Source organism: Astatotilapia calliptera, chromosome 16 (assembly GCF_964374335.1).
Source record: "Astatotilapia calliptera chromosome 16, fAstCal68.1, whole genome shotgun sequence".
Taxonomy (NCBI): domain Eukaryota; kingdom Metazoa; phylum Chordata; class Actinopteri; order Cichliformes; family Cichlidae; genus Astatotilapia; species Astatotilapia calliptera.
In genome coordinates, this window is record NC_137437.1 from 5526197 (window position 1) to 5551317 (window position 25121).

The 25121-nt window shown below is 40.4% G+C and overlaps 1 protein-coding gene across 4 annotated transcripts in view; it reads right to left on the bottom strand.

Annotated features, from left to right (window-relative positions):
• Positions 1-10968, bottom strand: part of LOC113007393 (radixin) — a 47369-nt gene extending 36401 nt beyond the window's left edge. The window contains exon 1 of one of the 4 annotated variants that reach the window (XM_026143906.2): positions 10833-10968. The gene's annotated coding sequence lies outside the window, so the exon portion shown is untranslated. Of the gene's footprint in view, positions 1-10352; positions 10476-10607 lie in introns of those variants that run through there. The other 3 variants (XM_026143909.2, XM_026143905.2, XM_026143908.2) reach the window with 3 other exon arrangements.
• Between the last annotated feature and the right edge of the window lie 14153 nt (positions 10969-25121).

Here is a 25121-nt window from a genome sequence, read left to right on the forward strand (position 1 = left end):
ATTTTCGTTCAAAGAGAGCTTTGGAAGCCAGATGAGCTTCTTTCTTCAGGTGCAGAAGCATCTCAACTAAGCCAAGATTGTAATACGAGTGACCTCTAGACTACCGCTTGAAATAGTACTTGTTAAAATAGGAAGATGTAGGACAGAATCATGTTTTAAATCATTATTCTAGAAGAAGAGTGAGCAAAACTAATATTACTGTTTGAAACACTGGCACCTTCAGAGGGCAGGAACATATTTAAGACTACTAAAGATTGATTGTACTGTCAGCAGTAGCAGCAGCTGTAGTTTGACCACATCAACTAGGACAATATGTCTGTGAAGGTTCTCAGTCATCCAGGTCATCGTAGTCAAAGGAGCTTGCAAAGAAAAGCGTCTGGACTTCTTTAAGTTGCTTGAAGACGTTTCACCTCTCATCCGAGAAGCTTCTTCAGTTCTAAGGTCAAATGGTGGAGAGTCCCAGATATAAACCTAGTGGGAGTGACCCCCCACAGAGGGACAAAAGGACCCCCTGATGATCCTCTAATCGCCTGAGCCAAGGTGGGAAACTGGGCGTGGGTCCCAATCAGCCAGAGTTTCGGGTGTGTTCATTGTGAAACCTGGCCCCACCTTATCATGCGAATTCCTGAGGTCAGATGGCCCAGGATGTGAGTGGGTGTTAAGGCGTCTGGGAAGGGATCTCAAAACTGGATTATAGATGGCAGAGAGTTGGTGTCGTAAACCCCCGCCTCTGTTCAAAGATGGTCGCTCACAGTGGACATAGATGGCTTCTTTCACTCCTCTTTCAAACCATCTGTCCTCTCTGTCCGCACGTTTTGAGTGCTTCCTTTACATGTGTGTCACACATGTAAAGGAAGCACTCAAAACGTGCGGCTATCCTAAATGGGCGTTCTTAAAGTCAGCAAAGAGGCACAGAAAAGAAGATCAGACACCAGCGAGGGAGGACAGACGCAACAACATTGTCATCCCCTATGTAGCCGGTGTATCAGAGAAACTCAGGAGAGTTTTCTCCAAGCATGACATCCCAGTGTATTTCAGACCCAGCAACACGCTCAGACAGAAACTGATTCACCCGAAAGACAAAACGCCAAAACACAGACTTAACAATGTGGTGTATGCTGTACAGTGCAGCGAGGAATGCTCAGACCTCTACATCGGAGAGACCAAACAGCCACTTCACAAGCGCATGGCACAACACAGAAGAGCCACCTCCACAGGACAAGACTCAGCAGTCCATCTGCATCTTAAGGATAAAGGACACTCTTTCGAGGATGCCAATGTTCACATTTTGGACAGAGAGGACAGATGGTTTGAAAGAGGAGTGAAAGAAGCATCTATGTCCACTGTGAGCGACCATCTTTGAACAGAGGCGGGGGTTTACGACACCAACTCTCTGCCATCTATAATCCAGTTTTGAGATCCCTTCCCAGACGCCTTAACGCCCACTCACATCCTGGGCCATCTGACCTCAGGAATTCGCATGATAAGGTGGGGCCAGGTTTCACAATGAACACACCCGAAACTCTGGCTGATTGGGACCCACGCCCAGTTTCACACCGTGGCTCAGTGGATTAGAGGATCATCAGGGGGTCCTTTTGTCCCTCTGTGGGGGGTCACTCCCACTAGGTTTATATCTGGGACTCTCCACCATTTGACCTTAGAACTGAAGAAGCTTCTCGGATGAGAGGTGAAACGTCTTCAAGCAACTTAAAGAAGTCCAGACGCTTTTCTTTGCAAGCTCCTTTGACAACTAGGACAATACTATTACTGACAGTTGTGACAGCAACTGAACGCACCCCCAAGCCAAAGTTTCATATCACAAAAAAGCTCTATTCCGACAGGACCAGTTTCAGGTTTCTATCACACAATACTGCTGAGTGAGGTCATCTTCTAGCAGGTAAATAGACTGAAAGAGCATCCAGTACAAAGGCTCAGTCACAATGCTAGAAGCCACCAAGTGAAAATCTGGCATTTTCAGTCCTGAGGAAAAATTCAGTATTCCACGTTTGGCAAGTGATTGATAGCATTGACATTGACTCCTTAAACCCCAATTACGCAGGCCTAGAGACAGGTCGGTGACCCCCGGTATCACAAAATCCCAAATGGAAACTAGCTGGTAATTGTATCTGCTTACCAGCTTTAAAGTAAAAGTTGCACCTTACCACTGCAACTTTTACTTTGAAGGCAAATGTTCCATTTCCAGTTTGCGTTGCACATTTTCAAGTTTCATTAAAGGTCAGAGAGGAAATGATGATGATATGGTCTGCATGTAAGTTGTAAGTTGGTGTCATCGATACAAACGGAGTGACCGCACAAGTCTGCTAGTGACACCATCTTTGCAACAGATTTCAACATTGAAAACATTAAAATAAAATAAAATTCAATCAATCGCCAGCTGGTCAGGAAATATACATTTTATCTTTAGTCACAGGAGGTCAATGTGTGGGTTTGCTGGTCAGTCACTAAGTCTGTGTGGCTAACTGAGGCTCACAGATAAATTGCCACTCAAACGTTTGGACACACCTTCCCATTTAATGGTTTTTCTTTATTTTTACTACTTTCTACATTGTAGATACATACCGAAGACATCAAATATATGAAGAAAGATATATGGAATTATGCAGCAAAGAAAAAAAAAAGATAAATCACTCTGTCTTATATTTTAGATTCCTGAAAGTAGCCACCCTTTGCCATGATGACAGCACTGTAAACTCTGAATGTGCTCTCAGTGAGCTTCATGATGTAGTCGCCTGAAATGGTTTCACTTCACAGGTGTGCCATGTCAGAGTTTATTTGCGTAATTTCTTGCCTTCTTAATGGGGTTGGGATCATCAATTGCATTGTGCAGAAGTCGGGTTTGTACACAGCTGACAACCCTGTTTGACAAATTTTAGATTTCATAAGTAAATAGACACAACAGTCCATCATGACTTTAAGAACTGAAGGTCAGTCAGTCCAGACAATTGCTAAAACGTTGAATGTGTCCCCAAGTGCAGTCGCAAAAACCATCAAATACTATGGCGAAACTGGCTCACATGAAGATTGCCCCAAGAAAGGACGACCAAGAGTCACCTCTGCTGCTGAGGATAAATCCATCCGAGTCACCAGACTCAGAAAACACAAGTTTCCAGCACCTCAGAGTAGAGCCCAGATAAATGTCACACAGAGTTCCAGTAGCATCTCTACATCAACTGTTCAGAGGAGACTGGTGTGAATCAGACCTTTACTGTATGGTCAGATAGCTGCTAAGAAACCACTACTAAGGAAAAGCAACAATCAGAAGAGTTTGTTTGGACCAAAAGACCCAAGGAATGGACATCTGATGAAAATCTTTGGTCTGATGAGTCCAAATTTGAGAGTTTTGGTTCGACCCACCGTGTCTTTTAGATAGTCACCGTGAAGCATAGAGGAGGAGGTGTAATGGTGAGGGTGCATTACTGGTGACACTGTTGGGGATTTATTCACAATTGATATCACATGGAACCAGCATGGCTACCCCAGCATCCAGCAGCGACATGCAATCCCATCCAGTTTGCATTTAGTTGGACCAACATTTATTTTTCAACAGGACAAAGATGTCAAACACATCTCCAGGCTGTGCAAAGGTTATTTGATCAAGAAGGAGAGTGATGGATTTCTGCACCAGATATCCTGACCTCCACAGTCACCTGACCCAGTCAAGATGGTTTGGGATGAGATGGACCGCAGAGTGAAGGCAAAAAGTCCAACCAGTGCTCAGCATCCCTGCGAACTCCTTCAAGAGTGTTGAAAACTATTTCAGGTGACGACCTCATGAAGGTCATCAAGAGAATGCCAAAAATGTGCAAAGCAGTGATCAAAGCAAAGGGTGGCTATTTTGAATAATCTAAATTATAAAACATGTTTTGAGTTGTTTCACTCTTTTTTTGTTTACTGCATTATTCCGTACGTGTTCATTCATAGTTTTGATGCCTTCAGTGAGAATCTACAATGTAAATAAAATAAAGGAAAATCATTATATAAGAAGGTGTGTCCAAACTTTTGACTGGTAGTGTACATTGGTTTCCTGATATCAGCTGATATTTGCCCATCAAAGATACATCAGGGTTTCCAGTTTGTGCCGATAAAAATCTTTTGTAATTAAGAAATTGTGTCATTTCATAATTTCTCCAGAAGAGAATGTTGATCTCCATTATCTACAATACTGCACTATCTATAGGACATGTAACTGAGTACACTTGCCTGTCCGGGATATATCTCTACCACTTTTGGGATAGGAACTGAAAGATGGTGAACTATGGTTAGGCAGGGTGGAGTCAGAGGAAACTCTAGTGTAGCTCGCAGTCATTATGTGGAAATCTAAAATCTTTTAATTACGTTTCGTATCATTTCGATGCCAATGACATTCAGCTTTATCCACCCTAGTCCATCTTATTTAACCCAGATTAGTATAAGCTTGCTAGCAATTACCTTGCTTTGAACACCAACAATGCTGAGACCATAATTATAGCTCCTTGTGAACTATAACCTAAAATGAGTCAGACTCGTACGTTTTTTGTTCAACGGCTAAGTCCAGCATTCAGAATCTTAGTGTAATATTTGATTCTTCTTTGGGGTTCGACTTGCATATAAAATCTTTGTCTCGATTCCTGTTTCTTTCATTTAAAGAACATTTCTAAACTGTGACTTATGTTCTCCTTAGTTGAAATGGAAAATAATGTTTATCGTTTTTGTTTTTTCATTTAGATTACTGTAATGGCCTGCTTACCAGCTTGGACAAAGTTTTACTTTCACACTTCCAAGCAATACAAAATGCTGCGGCCAGGCTAGTAACATCTTCTAGAAAGCAAGTCCACATCACTAGCATTCATACTCTTTACACTGGCTCCCAACAGGTTTACGATTCATTTTAAAATCCTTGTAATAACATACGAAATAAGTCACGGCCAAGGTCCAGATTATATACACTGCTCCTCACCATCTTCTCGGGTTCAGAATCTGTTAGTTGTTTGCTGTACACAACTAAAGACTGGGGAGAATGAGCCTTTAAGTCTGTGGGACCGAGGCAATGGAAGAGTCTACCGCCACAACTACGTCTAGTTGACTCTGTGGGTGCTTTTAAAAAGCAGTAAAAACTTTTAATAAAACAGGCTTTGTGTTGATTTTATTGGATTATTATTATTATTATTATTATTATTATTATTATTATTATTCATTTGTTTGTCTTTTAGAAATCTTTTTCTTAATTGTGTCTTATTTTATCTTTTTATTGGCTATTATGGCACTTAATGTTTTTAATTTTACTTTTTTTTGTGTAAAGCTCTTAATAAATGTTACTTACTTCCAATATTGGTTCTTAAGCATACCAGATATGCTGAAATTATATATTTATTGGACCTATGAATTATCTATATGCAAGTAGTGTATATGCACAAACTAACACCAGAACAGCCACTTAACTAGAGAGCTATGGAAATCACAAGATAGAAAGTACAGGTGATAGCAGGCTAGCAGCAACTGAACTTTCTAAATAACAGTGAGATTAATTATCTACCAAACAAACTCTGACAGCTGTTAACATACAGTGCAAACCAGATCCAACAGAGCTCTACTTGTGGTGGGAAGCACTGATATATAAATACTGACCAATTTGTATTGATGTTGGATTTTTTTAAGCACCCTAAAAACAGATATCAGTATCAGCACCACAAATGCATAAATAACTCAGACAGTTCCATCGCTCCTGCTGGCCTTAACAGCTTTTTCACTGGAAGCCCTATTACAATCAATGCAACAAATTCATTGTTGAAACCATTTTCAGCTGTAGGTAGGAAAGATGAGAAAGTGTCTCATAGATCTAAAATAACTTCATCCACAATTTAATAACAGCTAGACTGAACCAGAAGAAACTGAACCATTATCAGCATAAGTCCCTTGGCTGGAAAACTTAAATTTAAAGCAGGTAGACTGCAAAATCTAAAGCCTGGGATGAGTTTATCAGCTGAGTCACCTTGTGCAATTTTCTTCCAACCCTGTAACACCTTCTGCTTGCTCTGTGTCTTTCTATTTCACATCGAGGGTGAGAGACAGTGAGGAAGGACTACAACAGTGAATTGATGGAAGAAGAAAGAGAGAGAGAGAGAGAGAAAGTCGGTAAGAATTCAAAGCTTCACTTGACCCATATACCTGCAGCCAGCAGATAGGTGAAGACACTGAATGCTAAGAGAGTTGAAGTGGTTTTACGTCTGTGTTCTGTGAAACAGTATAAAGCCAGTCGTTCAAAAAAGAAATAACCCACAGCACACACAGGTCTGCACTGTGTAGACAGGCTTAGAAAAAAGTGATGTAATATATTTAGTGAAACCACAGGGTCACTTAAAAAAAGATATAGCTTTCAGGTCCCCATTCATGCAAAAAGAAACCTCTCTCAATGTGAACATTGCTTTCTTTCATCTCTCTCGTTTTCCCAGTTGATATCAACACTGTTAATAGGGCTGTTTGATATAAAGATATATATCGGATGACGATATAAAAACGTCTATCATTTCATATTACGCTATCGTTTGTTTCGTGGTGTCGCAAAATAAACTGTTTACGGCAATATTTATTTTTTCATGGTTTTGATGGTCACTGTAGTTTTTATTAATTTCTTAAAGTTCTCTCTTTCTCTTATATTTAATATAACCACACTAGGGACGGACAAGCGCCTGTTTTTATGCGTTGTCGTTAGCAACAACGACGGTAACAGCATCGCGTGTCCGCTTGTTTATGTTCCACATAAACCTTTCACAATAAAGCTCAAGATCCTGTTGAGATTTTTCACATGAATCACGTGAAAGAGCAGATTATTTACGGATTAGAAGCAAAAAAGAGCCGCCAGGTGCTAAAAAATAAACCTTAGACTCAAACGTTAGAACAGGCTTTTCCCCGCAGCACGCCGTGTAATAAAGAAAACGGCGGCCGTTACTATGTCTAAAAATGTATTTTCATGCATAGGTTAAAACACGACTCCAGCTGGAAACACTTCACGCAAGTCGAGCTGCCTGAGATTCACATAATTTACAGAAAATGTTACATTTTTGTGATTTATATCGTTATCGGACGATAGAATTCTTATATTGGGATATGAGATTTTGGTCAGATCGCACAGCCCTAACTTAATATCAAAAAAATTTACAGACTTTTATAGATTTTCCAGTCGCCTTTACAGACCTCTGTTACTTGTCCCTCCTTTGCCATTTAATCATGTTAAGTTGGGCTGTGATTCATATTGGGAAATACTGTTCTGACTTTCTTTGCCATTTAAAAATGGCAATAAAATAAAATAAGTGGTGGTGGGGGGAGGGGGAAGGTAATGAAACCCCATTCAGAAATGTGGAGCTGGATCTCGTTCAATTATTTTCAACAGTTCTTGACAACATCACCGGTTTCCTTTATTCTGTTAATTTACATAGTGATAGCTTAAACATAAAAAACAAAGGGCGACTGTTGCTGTGAAATACTTGCAACGGTAAATCTCTGTCATTACATGTGTGTTTGCAGAAGCCACAAAATGTCCTGCTGTTAAGTGCCAGGGCTGACACACTCATAACTTTGAGCAGCTGTTACAACAGCAGGAATCGGCACCAACTGCTTAGAAAACAAAGCTTTACTTAAACCACCAAAGAGCCAATTGACCCCTCTGTGAATGTCAGGAGGGGAGACTTTGTGATAAAACGCAAATGGCTTGTCCCAGGTGTGACCTCTGAAACTAACTGAGCTAACACAAACTCCTTTCAAGCCACTGAAAAGGTGTGAATTTTCATGAGTTTCTCAAATATAATAAAATTTATGGCACAAACAGCAGCTTTTTTGGAATCACCTCCAAGCGCTCCAAGCTTACATGCTGACTTTTTTCCCCCTCTCAGTTGGAGGAAATGGGAGGCAGAGAATGGGTAGGATTGGGGGACGGGATGGAGTATAACGCTGAATCTCAACAGCCAACCGCAGAAGACCACGCTAATCAGCCAAAAACAAAGACTAGCTCCAGATGCATGTGTAATGACTATGGCTGAATTTGAAACCAGCCCGTTTTATTTACAGACGTGCATGAAGGACGTTTGCATTTGTTATCCCTCCAAAACCGTAACCTCTGTGTCAGAATTCTTCACGCACTGAGTTACTTAAACCAGCTTTAAAGTGTGCAGGAAACAGAGCAGATAAAGGCAAAGAAAGTGAAAGAGAGGACATGAGATTGAGGCACAATAAATAAGGGAGAAATGAGAGAAACTAGATAGCATCAGTCTGCGACAGGTCTCTGGAGCTAAAGTATTGGCTCCCTGTTCCCAGCTGATACTACTACATATGCTCCAACGTAACAACTGATGTGATAAATTACACCAACATACATGAGACAGAAAGGCATATTTCTGGCATATTACTTAAGATGTTGCAAGCTGTCAGCCTTATGTTTGTGAAAAAAGTAGAACAACAGTAATAACTCACTGCGTTTTATATTTTTGATCTCTTTTTCCACTTGAACAGTTAAAGATTCACCATTACTTTTGTTGCTTAGTGTTAAACTTAAATTCCAGCTGCAATGCAAAGCATGTTCCTGGTTCAACTCTGACCATTTAAACTTGTTACCCATGCATGAATGCACCTTCACAATGCACCGAATGACAATAATAGATGTTTCTGGCACATTTCTCCTTTGTTTTAGATGTAACTAGACTTGACAGGCATCTATAATTAACAGAAGAAATGTAAACAGACAATGTAAATACTGTCTCTAAACTTTTAAAGTGCTTACATAGACTACGATAGAATGAAAATAGCAACAAAACACCATAAAAGTCTAAATTTTCATTAACAAGGCTGATAAGGGAAAACTGCACTCAGTACGAACACAGCCATAGCCATAACATAGTAGAGGAGTTTCACATTGACAGCTGGTGTGTGAATACTCTGTCTAAATTCTTCCAGCTGGCAAATTGTCTTATTATGAACATTCTTTTGGTTGGTGCAAGTTGGTTTAAATTTTTTAAGAATAAAGAAAACCAGGGCCTATTCTCTTTCTTAAAATAGCGGAGGGATACTGCTGTTATTGCCATTTTAGTGTCTTTACATTTATCTCACGGTTACCATTTTTGATACAGTGAGGGTTTATTTACAAATACGAAGTTTAATCGTAATGACAAGTCTCTTTAATTAGCCAATGAGTAAGCATGTACTTTCAAGCCTTCATTAATAACTTCTGCTGTAAAGCTTTCTTCTTCTGCATTTAAGTGGTCTTACAGCAACATTTCTCAGGAATTAACAGCTATATGGACGTGTGGTCAGGACAAGCATTAGCATTCTCTTTTTGTGGCCTTGTGCCGTGGGATTATTCAACAGGTTACAAAAAAAAAAATAGCGCAGCCGAGAGAAATCTAAAACCAGCAGTCAAGGGTATCTGATGTCATGGTGCGGAGAGCCTCCTTCTCAAATGAGTTGTAATTCGGTCCCACGAGTGGGCGGGCTCGAGAGCAACAGGAGAATTTGAGCGATGGGAATAATGGCCAATAAATTCACTCGCTGTGCCTATCAGCAGCTCGTAATTTGCCTGACGCCGACAGAGCATCTGTTTGTGCCAGATGGACCGCTAGCGTCCTGCATGTGTGTGTGTGCGCGCGCTACTGTGACTGAATTGAAAACCGTTATTTATGTGCAAAAGCCATACTGGTCCGCGTGCTTCAAGCTTAGCGCCTAAACTTGAAAATGATAAACTAAGGCCAAGGTTGCCAACGTTAACATATCCTCATCTTGCTGATAAACAAAAAAAGTCAGACTTAAATCGAAGTTGTTATTTGTTTTTACGTTACAGTATCGCCTGTATAATCTTGGAGGCAGCGCTAAAAAAAAGCGGAATTTAAATCGACCGCAAGTATCTCAAAGTGCGGTGACCGCAACACACGAGTCCCCGAATGCCGTATCTGCACCTGCTAACAGTTCAGTGTGAACGATGTGCTAATCGTGTTTCAGCAGCGGCTGTTTTCGACATTGTTACAGAAAGAAAGGCGCGTTGTCAGCACCACAAAAGTTGCAAACGGCGCAAGAAACATTCTTTCCGCTGCGAGCTTTTTTTCTCTTCCCCACCAGAGCATCAGTCCCTTCCAGCACGTGAACAGGACCTCGCCTGAATTTCAACAGCAAAGGCGGGCACGTTCAAGCTCTCCCGGGTAGCTGTTGAAATCATTATCGAAGCGCTCAGAGGAGCTCGTGAAAGCTCACATATATATTCCGCTTGAATCTCGAAGTAGACATGACAACTAATTGCCATGACTACCCTCTTCTGTTGCCTAACACCGACTGACACTGAGCCCTTCAGAGGAAAGCGACACGGGCTTACTCACCCGTCCTCCCGTCCTAAAACGTGCACGAAGCCGGTTAGAAACTGAGGTGAAGCCAAACCGGGGGCACGCCGCCTTTAACCTGCCAGTCAAAGTGCGCTAGAAAATAAGTTGTGCCGCTCGTCAGCGGCCCAGAGTGTTCAAATAAAGACACAGCTGCCGCTCTGCAGCCCAGAGAAGAAAATAAATCCCTTCTCATAATGGACGGCTTAAAGGAAAAGAAGGACGACAGGCAGAGATGAAGACGGTCAAACTCACCTCTAACGCCTAGCTGCGCTCGAGGATGTGTCCCAACTGTCACCCCCTCCAGCAGGCAGCAGTACTTTATATATCCACAGCGATTAAAAATAGACCGTTTCACGTTCCCGGACACGGTGCGTACTGAGAGTGTAGCTATAGTGATACAGGCTTCATTGGAGGGAGACTCCTCCGCTAGTCTCCCACGACCGGAGAAGAGGTAGTCAATATGGCTGACAAACTCACCGTACCGAGGCGTGGTGAGCAGAGTCCTGCAGATTCACCCACCCCTCCTCCTCACACCGTGCGACTGAAACTCTGCAGAGCAGCCCAGCTGTGGGGTGTAGGACTGGGGTTCAGGAGCTTATCACCCCACCCTCCAAAAAAGGAGACGTTTTATTACCTCACAGACCCTTCTGGTAAATGTGTTGGGTCACATTTTATTTTGAGAAGTGCCCCCCTGCTGCTATGTAATGTGGCAAGTGTGTGACTGTAAAAGTGTTTGTATAGACATTTAGCTAAAAGCACCAAAGCAGTCAAAGCTTTAACGAATGTAGACTCGTTTTTTATTTATTTATTTTTTTTAAATGTGCTAACAGTTTGCACTGGGAACCCTCAGTGTTTGTGTAAATCTTGCAGGCATGGCCATTAAATTAGAAACATGAAAAGAAGAAGAGCATGCAGCTCTAACTCCTTCACAGTGCTCCAGATCCGTTAGAAATCAGCTTCACATTGAGACAGTGGCAGAGTAATGGCAAAGTGAAATGGCTAGTGTATCATGCATTCAGCACATAGTGGTTCTGGTTCTTTACATCACCTGTGTTTTTATTTATTTATTTATTTTTGCAGCGTGCCCTGCTGACCCTTGCTGGTGAGCTAAAGTGATGAAAAACTCACTTTAAGGCACATCAGTTGGCCAATGATCAGCAATTTTACATTTTCATGTAATTCTTCTACATAAATCAGTCTAATAGGTTGGTTTTTAAGGCGGTATTTTTAAGGTGTGGTCATGAAAGGAGTCTGTTGAGGATGACCAAGGGGCACGCATTAATTTACATCAAACACGAAACAGGACACTGCTGGCGGACCTTAGTGTCAAAAATAAGTGCTGGATTCATGCTGAATGTGTTGGAGTAAGACTGAAGGCACAAGGCAGGCGGTGGGACTGCTTTACAACACATATGCCTCCTTAGTTGTTTAGTCCCTATATTACCCATATGAAGTAGCAGATTCACTCCAGAGCTGCAGTGGTATCACAGACACACGTGAAACATTTGACCTCACAGATACGTGCCTTCAGTGAAAGTAGAACAATATCGTCGACACTTGTCTGTCGAGTTTTCCTTCCACCTCAGCAGGCGGTAGCGCCCATCTGCATCTCCTGAAAAAGCTCACCATTCATCCATCCCCGCCTGGAAATGAAAGCTTTATGAAAATAGCCGTGTTGTGAAACAGTCCATGTGGTTATGAAGAGGAGAGATGTGTCATCTTTGAGCTGTGAGTCACTGGCATTCTCAGTTGCCTAAACTTGAAGTTGTAATAAGGAAAAGGAAAAAAAAAAACCCACACAAGGATAATATCAGCAGATATCAATTGCTGTTTACATCCAATTAGAGCCTGACTAATGGCTTTCTGGAACTGGTGTACATTTTTGCTATTAGGAGCCTCTGATCTGACGGATTTGCTCATTAAGTTTATAATTTATCTTCTAAACATTTTACTCGTGCAACGTTTGGGAATAATCCACCCATTAAGTATGTGTAAGTTTGTCCAGGTGTCAAATATCAGCATACAGCATGCAGGGCAACTGAAAGGTATGTGTGCTATCACGGCTGTGTCAGATGTCAGCCTCAAGGAGAAAGTGAAAGAATCTGCTTGAATATGGAGGCCAGATTATAATTGCATATCTCTAGGGGGGCTGATTCATCAGTTTGCATCTTTGGCCTATTTCAGCATCTCTGTCAAAAACGGGTGGTCATAAAGGGAGAACAGAAGAACAAATGGTCTGTGGTTCTTCTGCATTAGAGGTTCAATACTTTTAACATTGTGATGGCGCTCACATTCCTCCCACATATGGCTCCTCTTTTTTGTTCTCACCTCTTCAAGGCCGTGTCCTCTCGCTTTCACTCACCACGGTTTTGTTTTGTTCACTCGGCAGTTTTAGGAAGTAATGTAGTACATTAAATGGGATTACAGTAATCTCATGAGTGCGCTCCATGACACAGTGTGATTCTCTTCCAGTAACATGTGAATTAAGGTCTTCTGCAAACTGAACTAATGAGTCTGGAACACAGATAATCAAACCTTTCGATCCAAAACTGCAATATGCAGCTCTATTCTATTCAAAATCAGTCTATGATTCATCTCTTTGTTAGCCATGTTTAAAAGTTTGTTGGCTGAATGGTTCAGTTTTTAACTCAGAATTTGAAATCCTTTACTTTTTTGCTTTTTTTGTTTTGTTTTAAATTTAATGCATATATAGCACCCAGCCTGCATTTAACATAAATCGCACAACTTCAGGAAACATAATTTACCTGACTGATTATTTAAAATGTCATTTATGTAACACATTGATTGTGCAATTGTTATTTAGGTGTTCTTTTCTTGTTTTAATTGTTAAAGAGACAAGAGTTTAAGGGACTACTGAGATTTTTTTTATTGTACAACACTGACACCCGATGGTTGCGTACGTTTATGAGCACAAGTTGTTAGTCTCCAGGGAAACATCTGTTTTAAAGGGTGCTCCTGTTGCTGTGTTTGGTAACAGATGAAGGCTAATATAGCATAAACCTTTGTTTATATGTATATAATCTGGATCTCCAATTAAAGGTGGAAGAGAAATAAAGATTGTTTATAAAGCTCAGATGGAGAGCCACAATCTAGTTGCATCAGTAGACCAAGAGAAAAAAAATAAATTAATTAATTAAATAATTTGAGTAAACCTATAGGTTCTACAATTTCCCATATTTTTTGCAAAAAGTCTGTAAAGATGCAACCACTAGAGGGTGTAGGTGGGCACTTTCCTTAACCATGACCTTAACCATGAAGTTCAGAGGTCAGTTGTAGATTCATGTGTGTGTTTGTGTGTGTTTGTGTGTGGGGTGGGGGGTAGTGGAGAAAAGGACACTGGCCTCACTTGTGGAAAAACAAAGACAAGAAAAAATAATTAGTAATAAATGAAAAATGTGCATTGAATTCACACATGGAAAGCAGACCTTGGTTAGTATACATTATATTATTTGCAGTGAAGAACTTACTACATTCTTATTAATACAAATGTTTAGGTGTTTGCAAACACAGAATAATATATAATGACAGGAATTTCAAAAATGCTGTCCTCATGTACCCAAGTGTTCTTCGCTCTCGAACTCTAAAAAATCCCAAAAATATCAAATGAATTAATAAATTCCCTCCTTAGTAACCCCGTTTAAATCCTGAGTTAAAACTGTGGTGTTACATTTCTGCATTAACCTCTTACTTTTATTACTGAGCCTACAAGACGAGGTTCACTCAAGGGCCTAATTTTCCTTTGTGAGGATTACTGCAGGATGTGCAGGAAATTTACCTGCAGGGAAAAAAAACCCCCAGTAAGATCCATAGGTGCTGATCCATTCATGAGCCTCTCTGCTCAATAAGGTTAATCTAAAAGAACAAAGTAAAACTTCTGCTCAAATATTTAACTCTCGCTGAGATTATGAAAGGCTTTTTAAAGCATGACTGATTAACAAGGCTGGAAGACTATAGAATATAGCAGGATCTTACAGTCTTACTCAAATGCAATCACACAGACAAGATTGCGCGTACAGAACACAATCATTCATATCAGCACTTCAGAGACAAGTTAAATGTGCTTCAAAGTTTGAAGTACAGTGTACTTTAGAACAGGCCTTTCACTGATTACACACTCACCAGCAGTCTTTGTTGGTTCATTTAATACCCCAATGAGGGAGAAAATATCAGCTGTGTCTTTCAAATATTTAAATTTTTTGCCCCAAGTATTATTGTGTTTTGAAAAGACTCTAATTGCAAGGATTCAGAGAGTCACAGCGCAGAGGGTCCGTACCCAAACTAAGCATGTTTCCTCACTCAGTCAGTGCCTGCTCCTCTGCTATCTCCACATGCAATTCCTATGATCCAGAAACTTACCACTCAGCATTCCCTACTGCTTGATCAGTGACTATAATGCTTCAGACCAAGCCAAAACATTTTACCTTAATTCTTGTTGGAGCAAAACTTTTTCCTGGGCAACAGCCGAGGACACTTATCATCTTTTACTGCTTTTCTAGGTGTGAAAGTGTCTGACCATCCCACTCAAAGCAAGCTAAGCAGCTCATTTCTTTAGGCAAAGCCTTCTGTATTGGAATATTCCATCATGGTCAGAACCTTTACTGCTGACTTTGTAAGGAAAGAACATGAGCCTAAACTATTGGAGCCTCTCACAGCTAACCCATTTAAAAACTACTGAAGAGTGTCGACTTAAAACAAACTTCGGCCACTGTCCTTACCTATATGCTTTGCCCATTTCTTGCAGTTCTTCTGTACAGGAACAGTTGCGGCTCAGGAGGTAGAGCAGGTTATCAGCTGATCAAAAGGTTGGTGGTTCAGTCCAGTCTGCATGCCATGGTCTCTGACACCACCATTAGCATGAATGTTAAATAGAAAGCACTTAACTGTATCACAAAGTGCTTGTATGAATGGGCGTGTGCTTTGAGTGCTCAGGTAGAGCAGAAAGGCCTTATATAAGAACCAGTCCATTCACCATTCTCTAACTCCTGAAAGAACTGGTGCAAATTTCCAGTGTGCTCAATGCACTTTTCCCCACCAAAACTCTGCTAGGAACGAGTGCTAGTAGGTGCATACATTGTGGTGAACATAGGAATTTAGTTATGTCCCATTCAGCCAAAAGACACAGCTTATGAGCAGTGCAGGGAGTGCTAGTTGATTAACCCCTTTTATCTTTAGGCAGCTCAAGCTTAGCATGCATGCATCCTCTTGATTTGATAATCAACTCTCGTCCTCGTTAGTACTGGAGACATAGTGGAGATGAGTATTCTCATCATTAATCCAAATTATCCAGCTAGCACATGTGTTGAATTGCTTCAAATACCTACCTGCTGTAACTCATACAAGTTAGGAGTTTCTTGATTTGCATCTCACTCATTCCAGCTTTTGGGCACCCCTTTTTTAACAACATAAATCCCCACATTGACTGATCTGTTGGAAGATTAGTTAGCTGGTGTCATTCCCAATGTCCCTCTGAGCGATACAGTCTATGTGAAATGTTCACTAAAGGGCAAGCTTTGTTGGCACCACAACTGTGTGACTGTGCATTTTGCAGGCTGGAGCCTCCTCTCTTCAAACTCTATTTTCACTCTATGTTCTGTATTTTGTGGTTTTCAAACTATGAACCCTTCCTCTCCTGCCGTTGTTTCCTTCAAGGCTGTGGATTGACATTGACCCTTAATGAAGCACGGTAACTTTTGTGGGGTTGGCAATCAAAAGCAATTATCAGAAGAGAGAAGGTGGATAATTTGCATATTCATAGAGTTTGACATACTAAATGAAAGAAATTACAAAAAATAATGTCAGGGCAAATGTCTCCAACAGCTGACTTATCAAATGAGACCTAATTTTAAACTCTTGAACTAAACACAGGCCAGAGTTATTGGGATATTAATTTTGCTGGAAAATTAAATGTATTACCTCGGTAAAAGTGGACTACACACAGTGCTGTGAAAAAGTCTTTGTCCTTTCTTGATTTCTTAGTCTTTTGCATATTTGTTTCAGGTCATCAAACAAATTTTAACATTAGGCAAAGATACCTGAGTAAAGGCAAAGTTTTAGATCATTAAACAAGTTCAGATTTGTCACATATGGCATGATAGATGTAAAAAAGCAAGAAATAAGGAATATTTTTTCACAGCACTATAAGGCGCTTTTGCATTAAAACATTCTTCTTTCAGCCATTTCAGAAGGAAACACTGGTTTGAAATCTGCCCAGTGAATTTTCCCATGACCACTTGGGAGCAGCATATCACCATCTGATGTCACATACAGTATTAGTGTGGCTCTTTTTGCCCTATGAAATATCAAACAAATGGTGCTGAGCAGTTTACTTTTTATGTTTGCGTTTGGCATTCCTTTACTATTGATTCCTTGAAGTTTAAAGCAAACACAGGTTTGACTTGTTTGATATGAGAGTCAACACAGCATACAGTTCCATCATGTCCTCATTATGTTACCTAAGAGTACAGTATAACAAACCAGTGTGTTTACACATGGAGGTGGTTTGCCCTCGTAAGTTGATGGGACTGAATGCGCTCTCACCATGATTTATTTTTCTGGCATTTATGCAGCAGGTAAAGTTTACAGAAACCGAAAACACCGTGAATAAATTATATAATGTGTTTCTGAAGTGATTATAGGGCTAATTCATGTTAATTTTCCATTTTTCTCTTTACTGGGGACTGAGGAGTAGAACATTTCTAATCATACAGGCATTTATGTTTCTCATTTCTTACAGTTTACCACCTAAAATCAAAGTATTTTTGAATCTTTTATTATTTATGCTCTTTTCCTAATAATATCTCCCAGGGAATGCATGTTTAAAGTAAAAAGTATATAGGTACTAGTGCAGAACCCTGTGGAACTCCATTATTAATGTTTTTACAGTATGTACATGAAAGACTGATTTTTTTACCTGAACAAATTGGAATTTATCTCTTGTATATGAATTTAATTTAAATTTGTGTGCAGAAGTAACCAATTATGAGTGAAGAAATGTTGAAGATAGAAAGTGAAAACTGAATAAATACACAAAACAAAATACAATAATTTAAAATGCACTCATGTTTGAACACTGTTGCCTTGAAACATGTGGCTACTTTGCCAGGACTCTCCAAATAGCACAACTCGTTCAGGGCCATAGTGTCCCAGTGAACGAGCTGGGTGTCATGCTTGTTTTGTTGTTTGACTTTAAGAGTTGTCCGATGGACAGTAGCAGTATCTGAGTTCGGCAGCATCAGGACCCTAAACAAATGCACTCAGCTGTTGTCATCACTTTTGCAGGACTTATCTTAGTGGCCAAAAAGTAAAATGGTAAATGGTCTGTATAGCGCTTTTCTAGTCCCTAAGGACCCCAAAGCGCTTTACACAACCTGTCATCCACCCACTGGTGATGGCAGCTACATTGTAGCCACAGCCACCCTGGGGCGCACTGACAGAGGCGAGGCTGCCGGACACTGGCGCCACCGGGCCCTCTGACCACTACCAGTAGGCAACGGGTGAAGTGTCTTGCCCAAGGACACAACGACCGAGACTGTCCGAGCCGGGACCGAACCGGCAACCTTCCGATTACAAGGCGAACTCCCAACTCTTGAGCCACAATTGCCGCACCTCGACAGCAAGGGCCGCGAGCTGCCGTCATCTTTCGACTTTGTCGAATTCACTCGCTCGCTCTTTGTCAACTGATCCTTTAAAGTAGACTGTGGGAAATAAATGAAAATGTGTGCGGATCGATCTAAATATCAATAATATCAATATGAACACTGGAATTGATATTGGATCTATATAGTGCCATAGCATCAGTATTTTGTTCCTCTAAGTTCAGTTTGTAGCCCACTGAACTGTGTGCAATAATATTTTTTTTTGAAAATGACAAAATACACCTCAAACGCACAACATGAAAAAGGTCTGAGCCTTTTGTGTTCACCGTCACATCTGTTTTATTTATACTCGATAACACATTTGTGTTATCGTGCTTTACAGACAGGGAGGTTTAAATTCCTGGTTTCAAAATACATAAAAAAACTGAAAGGTGTCTTTTTATTATGCTAACTCAGTATTGTGGAAAGTAAAAAGTCAATTAGTGGTCATAAAAATCTGCAAATTGATGATGATTCATCTCATAAAGCATGACACATTGCTCTTCCCTACAGCTGCCTTTATAGGTTAAAAGTATCAGCATCAGCACTGGCCCTGTATTTACTTGGTATTGTGTCCATAACAAACCACTAGTGAAAAAGTTTGTTAAATATTGGAACAAGATAACTTTGCAACATGTGCTTAATGTCGTCAAAGGGTGAATTTTAACCTACACTCCTCTTATCTTAAATCTAAGCAATCACAAAGTAAAAAATAGAATTTCAAAAAGAGAAAGTAAATAAACGCCCTACAACAAAAGCAAACCTCTAGCTAAGAGTTCTGGTAGTTAGCCACTGAAACCCCTCCCAAACCCAATGTTTTTTATTTCCTCATCTGGTGAGATACCATGTTGGAGCACTGCTCTACCGCCAAAAATTGCACTGAAGTATTCATGCCTTCAAGAAGTTATGACAAAGAATTAGAATATGTTAATCTTACAAAATTGACCAATTTAACTAGATTTATTTAAGTAACACAACAGGACCAATTTGCATTTGCGAGAAGAAGCCCGATTTGTGATTCAAACATAACTCAAGTTCTGGCCACGAAAATAAATGTATTTTCTTACTTTTCCTCCACTCTCATCAGATATACACAACCTTCAAGTTAGCTGGGGTGTCGAGCTCGGGCGACATAGACTTGGATACTAAACACAGAGTTTGACTTTGCCAGCAAGGTGACTCAGTGTTTTCAGCAGTGTAAAGATGAATGCCAAAAGCAATATTATGCAGGTGGAATAATGGGATTCTGGCTGGAAAAGTGGTGGATTAATCAAATTGTGGGCTTAACTGCAATAAGAATAATTACTGTAGTTTTCTAAACTGAATTGCCTAGTAACAGCAAATTTACCGTTGAGTTGAAACACCGGGACTACGAAAAATGACAGAGCAGTCAGTGTGGGTTAACTGCCTTAATTGGCAACATAGTAAAACTCAAAGAGAAAGGCAAAAGAGGGGGGGACAGTTGTGTCTCTTCAGGGAAACAAACCCACTGTTGGAACACTGACAGCAAAAGATAATAAGACCATGAGGTCGACCACCTGCCTCCATCTCATCTTATCCCTTGCATCATCTTCTGTCACACCAACCCTCTGCATGTTCTTCATCTTCTTTACATGTGGTCTTCCTCTTTTCTTCAATCTTGCATACGCTTTGCTACTTTCTTTCTCCCTTTCTGCCTGTGAACACACCTTTTTCCTCTCCTGTGCCCAACAGTAGCATAGTTTCCACCAGCACCTATTTATACTATAAACAGAAAAATGAGCAATAATATAAGAAATTATTATAAATAGGTAAATAAGGCTGAAATGAAGTGTATTAAAGTAGACCCTGCCCTTCCTGTAGACAGAGTGGTTTTTAAAAATTTGCTACACAGATGTCTCACATACCTTCTTTCAGCTTCTTAACCTGCATTAAACGTTGTGAAAAGTTGTAAAATAGATGTTATAGTTTCACTAAAAAAATAGGCTAAACTGAACAAATGTTACACCTTTAATACTATTGATTATTAGATCGATCAATCTTTAGTAGAATAGGAGACAGCGCCTTCAGCTTTCAGGACGCTCTTCTGTGGTACCAGCTCTCAGTCTGGAAAGACACCCTCTCTACTTTTAAGATTAGGCTCAAAACTAGGTTTAAACAATGCTCAGTTGGTGCTAATGGGGCCAAAGTGTGCCAAGAAAATGCCCCCCACACCATTACATCTGCACTGACACAAGACAGGATAGATGCATGATTTCATGTTTACTAACTCTGGCCCTGTGACCCAACTATTAAAGCAGAAATTCAGACTCATCAGACTCAACACTTTTCCGATGTTCTAGTGTCTAATCTTTCCTGTTTTTCCTGCTTCTGATGCTTCTGCTTCAAGGTTCGACATGTTGAACATTACATGTAGCTGGGGGGTTGTTTGAGTTCTGTTGCCTTCCTATCAGTTAAAAGCGTGAAGATGGCATTTACATCCAGCGAAATGCTTCCCTCGGCTGTGCAGGAAAATCCCAGCAGACCATTGAGTAGCTAATATGTGAATGGCTGATTAGATATTTGCATTAACAGGCAGTTGAACCAGTGTATCTAATGAGTGAATTTAGCATCTTCTCTTAATCAGGACTGTGAGATCTGATCCATATCTGAAAGCTAATGAGAGCTTTTATTTTTTTTGAATGCAGCAAAAGGTGCTGAGCTGGTTCTCGTTGACGTGGCTGCTCTTCAGTACTGTCCCATACAGATGCAGATTATAATGTGCAATAAGGACATAAACTCACTTAGTAAATATTTGGTCTGTATTTCTCAGCAGTCAGCATGTTGCAAACTGAATGAAATTAGTGCAATCCAACCATGAAGGCATTGTTTTACAGCAGGCTGTCAGGATTGTGGATCTGTTTCTGCAGCAGAATGATAACATCATACGTTTTAAACTACTAGTGTATACTTTGTGAGTTACACTATGGAGCCAACATATTGGTATAGCAACGTTAGTGTCTCAGTTTTCTCCGGAGGAGCACTTTCCCATGCAGCCAGTCACAGTGACAAGTGGCATGTGTCATCATCAGCCCGAGACCCTCAGTGTTTCCATTGCTTTATATGGAGGAATGAGAACATCAAAGAGTGCATGCCAGAAACTGGGAAGAGGAGTGAGGGGGCTGAGTAGTGGGCTGTGAGACTGAAGATAAAGTGAGGATAAAATAAAAACTCACAGTGACAAGAAGCAGGAGAGAAGAGAAACACATAGCAGCGGAGTGAGATAGACACGGAGATAAGCAAGTAAAGAAGAGGAGAAATAATTCAACACGACTCTTTTTGAGAGGTGTAACTCAGAGTTTCCCTACTAAGGAAGAAGTTGAGAGGAAACCCTGTCTTTCAGTAGATAACAGTAATACCCATATGTATCACCAAGCAAACTTTGATCGCTGTAACAAAAAATTTAAAAAAAGGAAAACAGTTACAGGCAATATTTTATTGTTGCATGTGGCCTCAGTTTTCTCTTCATTTTAATTTGGCTAACCTGGAAGTTTCTGCTTTGCTGTTTATCTTGGTAAGAGTGTAACAATTGCAGGCCTAAGGAATGCACTCAGTAGGTATCCTGAAACATATACAAAAGATGCATGGCCTCCGAGGTTGTAACGTTCTGGAAGTACCCTAAACATTTCTTCCAATGGCCACTAGGGGGCGACCCCTCCAATTACAAAAAGAACTGTATAGAAGCCTGCGAGAAAACAGTCCTTCATCTCCATTGATCTGCTATCCCACGAAACACGTTCCTAATGGGTCCATGGCCTCAGATGATCATAATATTTGTCCATATTATTTACTTTGTTATCCTGTCAAAGCGAGACAACAAAGAAGAGTATGCATTGTAACTGATTAGCTGCTGCTTTGTCAGTATGCAGTGCTCAGTCACTCACTTCCAAACACCAAAATCTTCACTCTCTGCCCGAGGTATCAATACAAGAGTTCACTGACCAGTGTCGGACACCCCAATTGGCTACGTCTATCTTTTATATACAGTCTGTGGTTAGTGTAACATTAGTGCATTACTAATAGCACCCAGGCTGTCTGAAGTTACCCTCTGAAGACCCGACAGTGAATTCAGTTTGTTTTACAATCCAGTCACAGTCAAAATATAATTTTCCCAGAATGACCTGTAACTAAGAAAAAAGTCCAGATGAAACACGTCCCCATTTTTGATTTTTGACAGCTTGTCGTGCTCTCACACTTTACTCATCCCCGCTGCCCCGAATCTCTGACCTATTTTGGTATTGCAGTGTTAGCGTCTTCTCTTCTGGGAATCTTCAGATGAGTTGGGGCTGTGTGTGTGTTTCCCAGTAAAGTCAGCACTTTGCTTGAACCATGAGTGTGAATGGGTTTGTGTATATGCATATTAGATAGAGGCAGAAACATGTCGTCATACTGCCCTGATGTAGGTCAGTAAAGTGTCTAGAATACAGTCTCTTACCCAGTGTTAACTGACAAATGCAAAATTTTCACCTTCTTAACATCTATGTGGAATTATTAAAGTTAAATATATAACATCATGTGTTAAATTACTAGTGGCTGTCTAGGGAAATTTTAACTGAGTAGATATGATGCTGTTGTCAGTGGCGATGAGCGTGTTTTAGCTCTGTTGTGCCCCCGTTTTGATTCGATTATTGTGTTTGTTGACTTTTGTGAACAGGGATATTCATGCTCACAGTATTAAGATGTAAACAGCCATACACAGCTTGAAAGATGATATTTCACTCTTGTAAACACACGCTTTAACACTTTGATTGTGAGCTCAGACTGCCGGTAAACCTCCTCAGAATTGTGACTGCAGATGTAAACAGCAGTATTTTTGTTTAGAGTTGCTTTAAAATAGCATTTTTTTTTGTGGGAGCATTTGTGAGTGGAGATTGCTAAAGTCTGGTCAGATTTCATGCCATTGTTTGTATTTTTCCAAAGCTATTCGCTACTAAAAAAAATAGATCTAAAAAAAGAGAACCTGATTTTAATTCCAGTGATTTAAAACCATCAGTCGCTGCCACAGTAATTATAGGAGCCAGAGTTGAGCACAAGTTTTCCTTTCATCCATTCATCATGTGCCTTTTTCTTTTCCTCTTTTTCCTCTCGGTCATTCGTCCTCCTCAGATTTTGTTGTGCTTACTTTGTTTGAAATTTTCCTCAGTTGTTGTTTGTCTTCTCCCTCAAATCCAGCAGGTTCCATGATTAATCAGGGATAAATTCGTCATTAGTTAGACCATGGGAGTTTCTTGGTAGACCTTTCATCTTCAGAGCTGGCTTAATCCTTCATGGCATGGATTCAAGATGCTGGAAATATTTTATTTTTTAAGAGATTTTTAATAAATATCATGACAACATCATCCAGTTTGTCAGCTGCACATCCCTCAGGTGAACCTCACGTCCCACCGCATTCCAAAGGTGCTCTCTGGAACTGAGATCTGCTGACTGTGGAGAACATCTGAGCACAGTGAACTCGCTGTCACGTAGTCTGGCCACTTTCCTCTGACCTTTGACATCAACAAGGCATTTTCCCCCAGAGAGCTATTGCTCGCTGGGTTGTTCAGTGATGATATTTTGGGATAATTCACAGTAAACCCCGGTTGTGTTGGGAAATCCAGGTAGTAGCTTCTGCAACACTTAGATCACTCTCTCAACCGTGCCATTCAAAGTTACTGTATTCACTTTTCTTCATCCATGTTTTGTGCTCAGTTGGAACCCCATCAGGTTTTTCTTCACTGTATCTATAAGGCTTAATACATTAAGTTGGAGCCCTGTGATTGGCTGTTTGGTTAAACAGAAGTATCTAAACTATTCTATTCAATTCAATTTTATTTATATAGTGCCAAATCACAACAACAGTCACCTCAAGGCACTTCATATTTTAAGGTTGACCCTACAATAATACATACAGAGGAAAAACCCAACAATCATATGACCCCCTATGAGCAAGCACTTTGGCGACAGTGGGAAGGAAAAACTCCCTTTTAACAGGAAGAAACCTCCAGCAGAACAGGCTCAGGGAGGGGCGGGGCCATCTGCTGCGACCGGTTGGGGTGAGAGAAGGAAGACAGGATAAAGACATGCTGTGGAAGAACACATGATGATCATGAACACTCAATTTACCTTAAAAAGACTTTGTGTCATTTTTCCATTTAAGCAAAAAAACAAAAAACAAAAACCCATGCAATCCAATTTTAAGCCATGATAGAGAACCAGGAGGGAATCTATCTGCGCCTGTTAGGTTTAGGCACTTAACTCACCTCCATGTTTTCACTATTGCTGTGAGCCAGTAACTTTGCTTAGGCTGGGTTAATTTAAGGAAGGTGTATATGATTGTGCTTCTACTCTAGTCTTCGAGCAGCGTAGTGTCATTCCTTTCAACCTGATTATAACCTCCAGTTGCTGTAATAAAATGTTGTCAAATGAAACACTGAGATCTAGCAGAACAAATAAAGAGACAAATTGTGCGAGGCCTTCAAAAGACCTCTGGTGACTTAAAGCAGGGCTGATTCTGGCCTATGTTCTGCTCTGAAACCTTTCAAACAAATCACAAAGCAAACTCAGCTGGTTTGCAACAGCATTTTCATGCATTTTACAAATAGAGTCAGGCACCAGGCTGAAGCACGAGGACGTGCTGCAGATTTTGAATCAGAGGTTAATCAGAGGATTCTCATGAAGTTGATTCTGTTCATGTGGACGTAGCATTTTCAGTGGGAGAATTGGAAGTGATTTTCTTACTGGCATCAAGATAATCAGAGGACTGTTAATGAAAGTGATCAATCAGATTTAATGTGAAAGTGGTTATCCAGGTTAAAACAACACTGAGCACTCCAGTCTAAAAGACATGTTGATCAAGTTAACGCATGCTGCCAGCCTCTCATCTCAAAACTTGTCTTCTCTTAAAGTTTATTTGTAGAAAAGGTTATTAAGTCATCGCTAGTAGGGAATAAAAAGCTGAGCAGAGCTCTGAGTCATTGTCAGCCTGGCTACAATGTTAAAAAGAAATCTGGGGTTGTTCCCAGTTTCCACTAACTCTGATGAATAATATGTGGATCCAGCTTTACAGAGGGCTTTTTTATGCCTCCATGCTTGCAGCAGCAACAAGTAGAGGCGT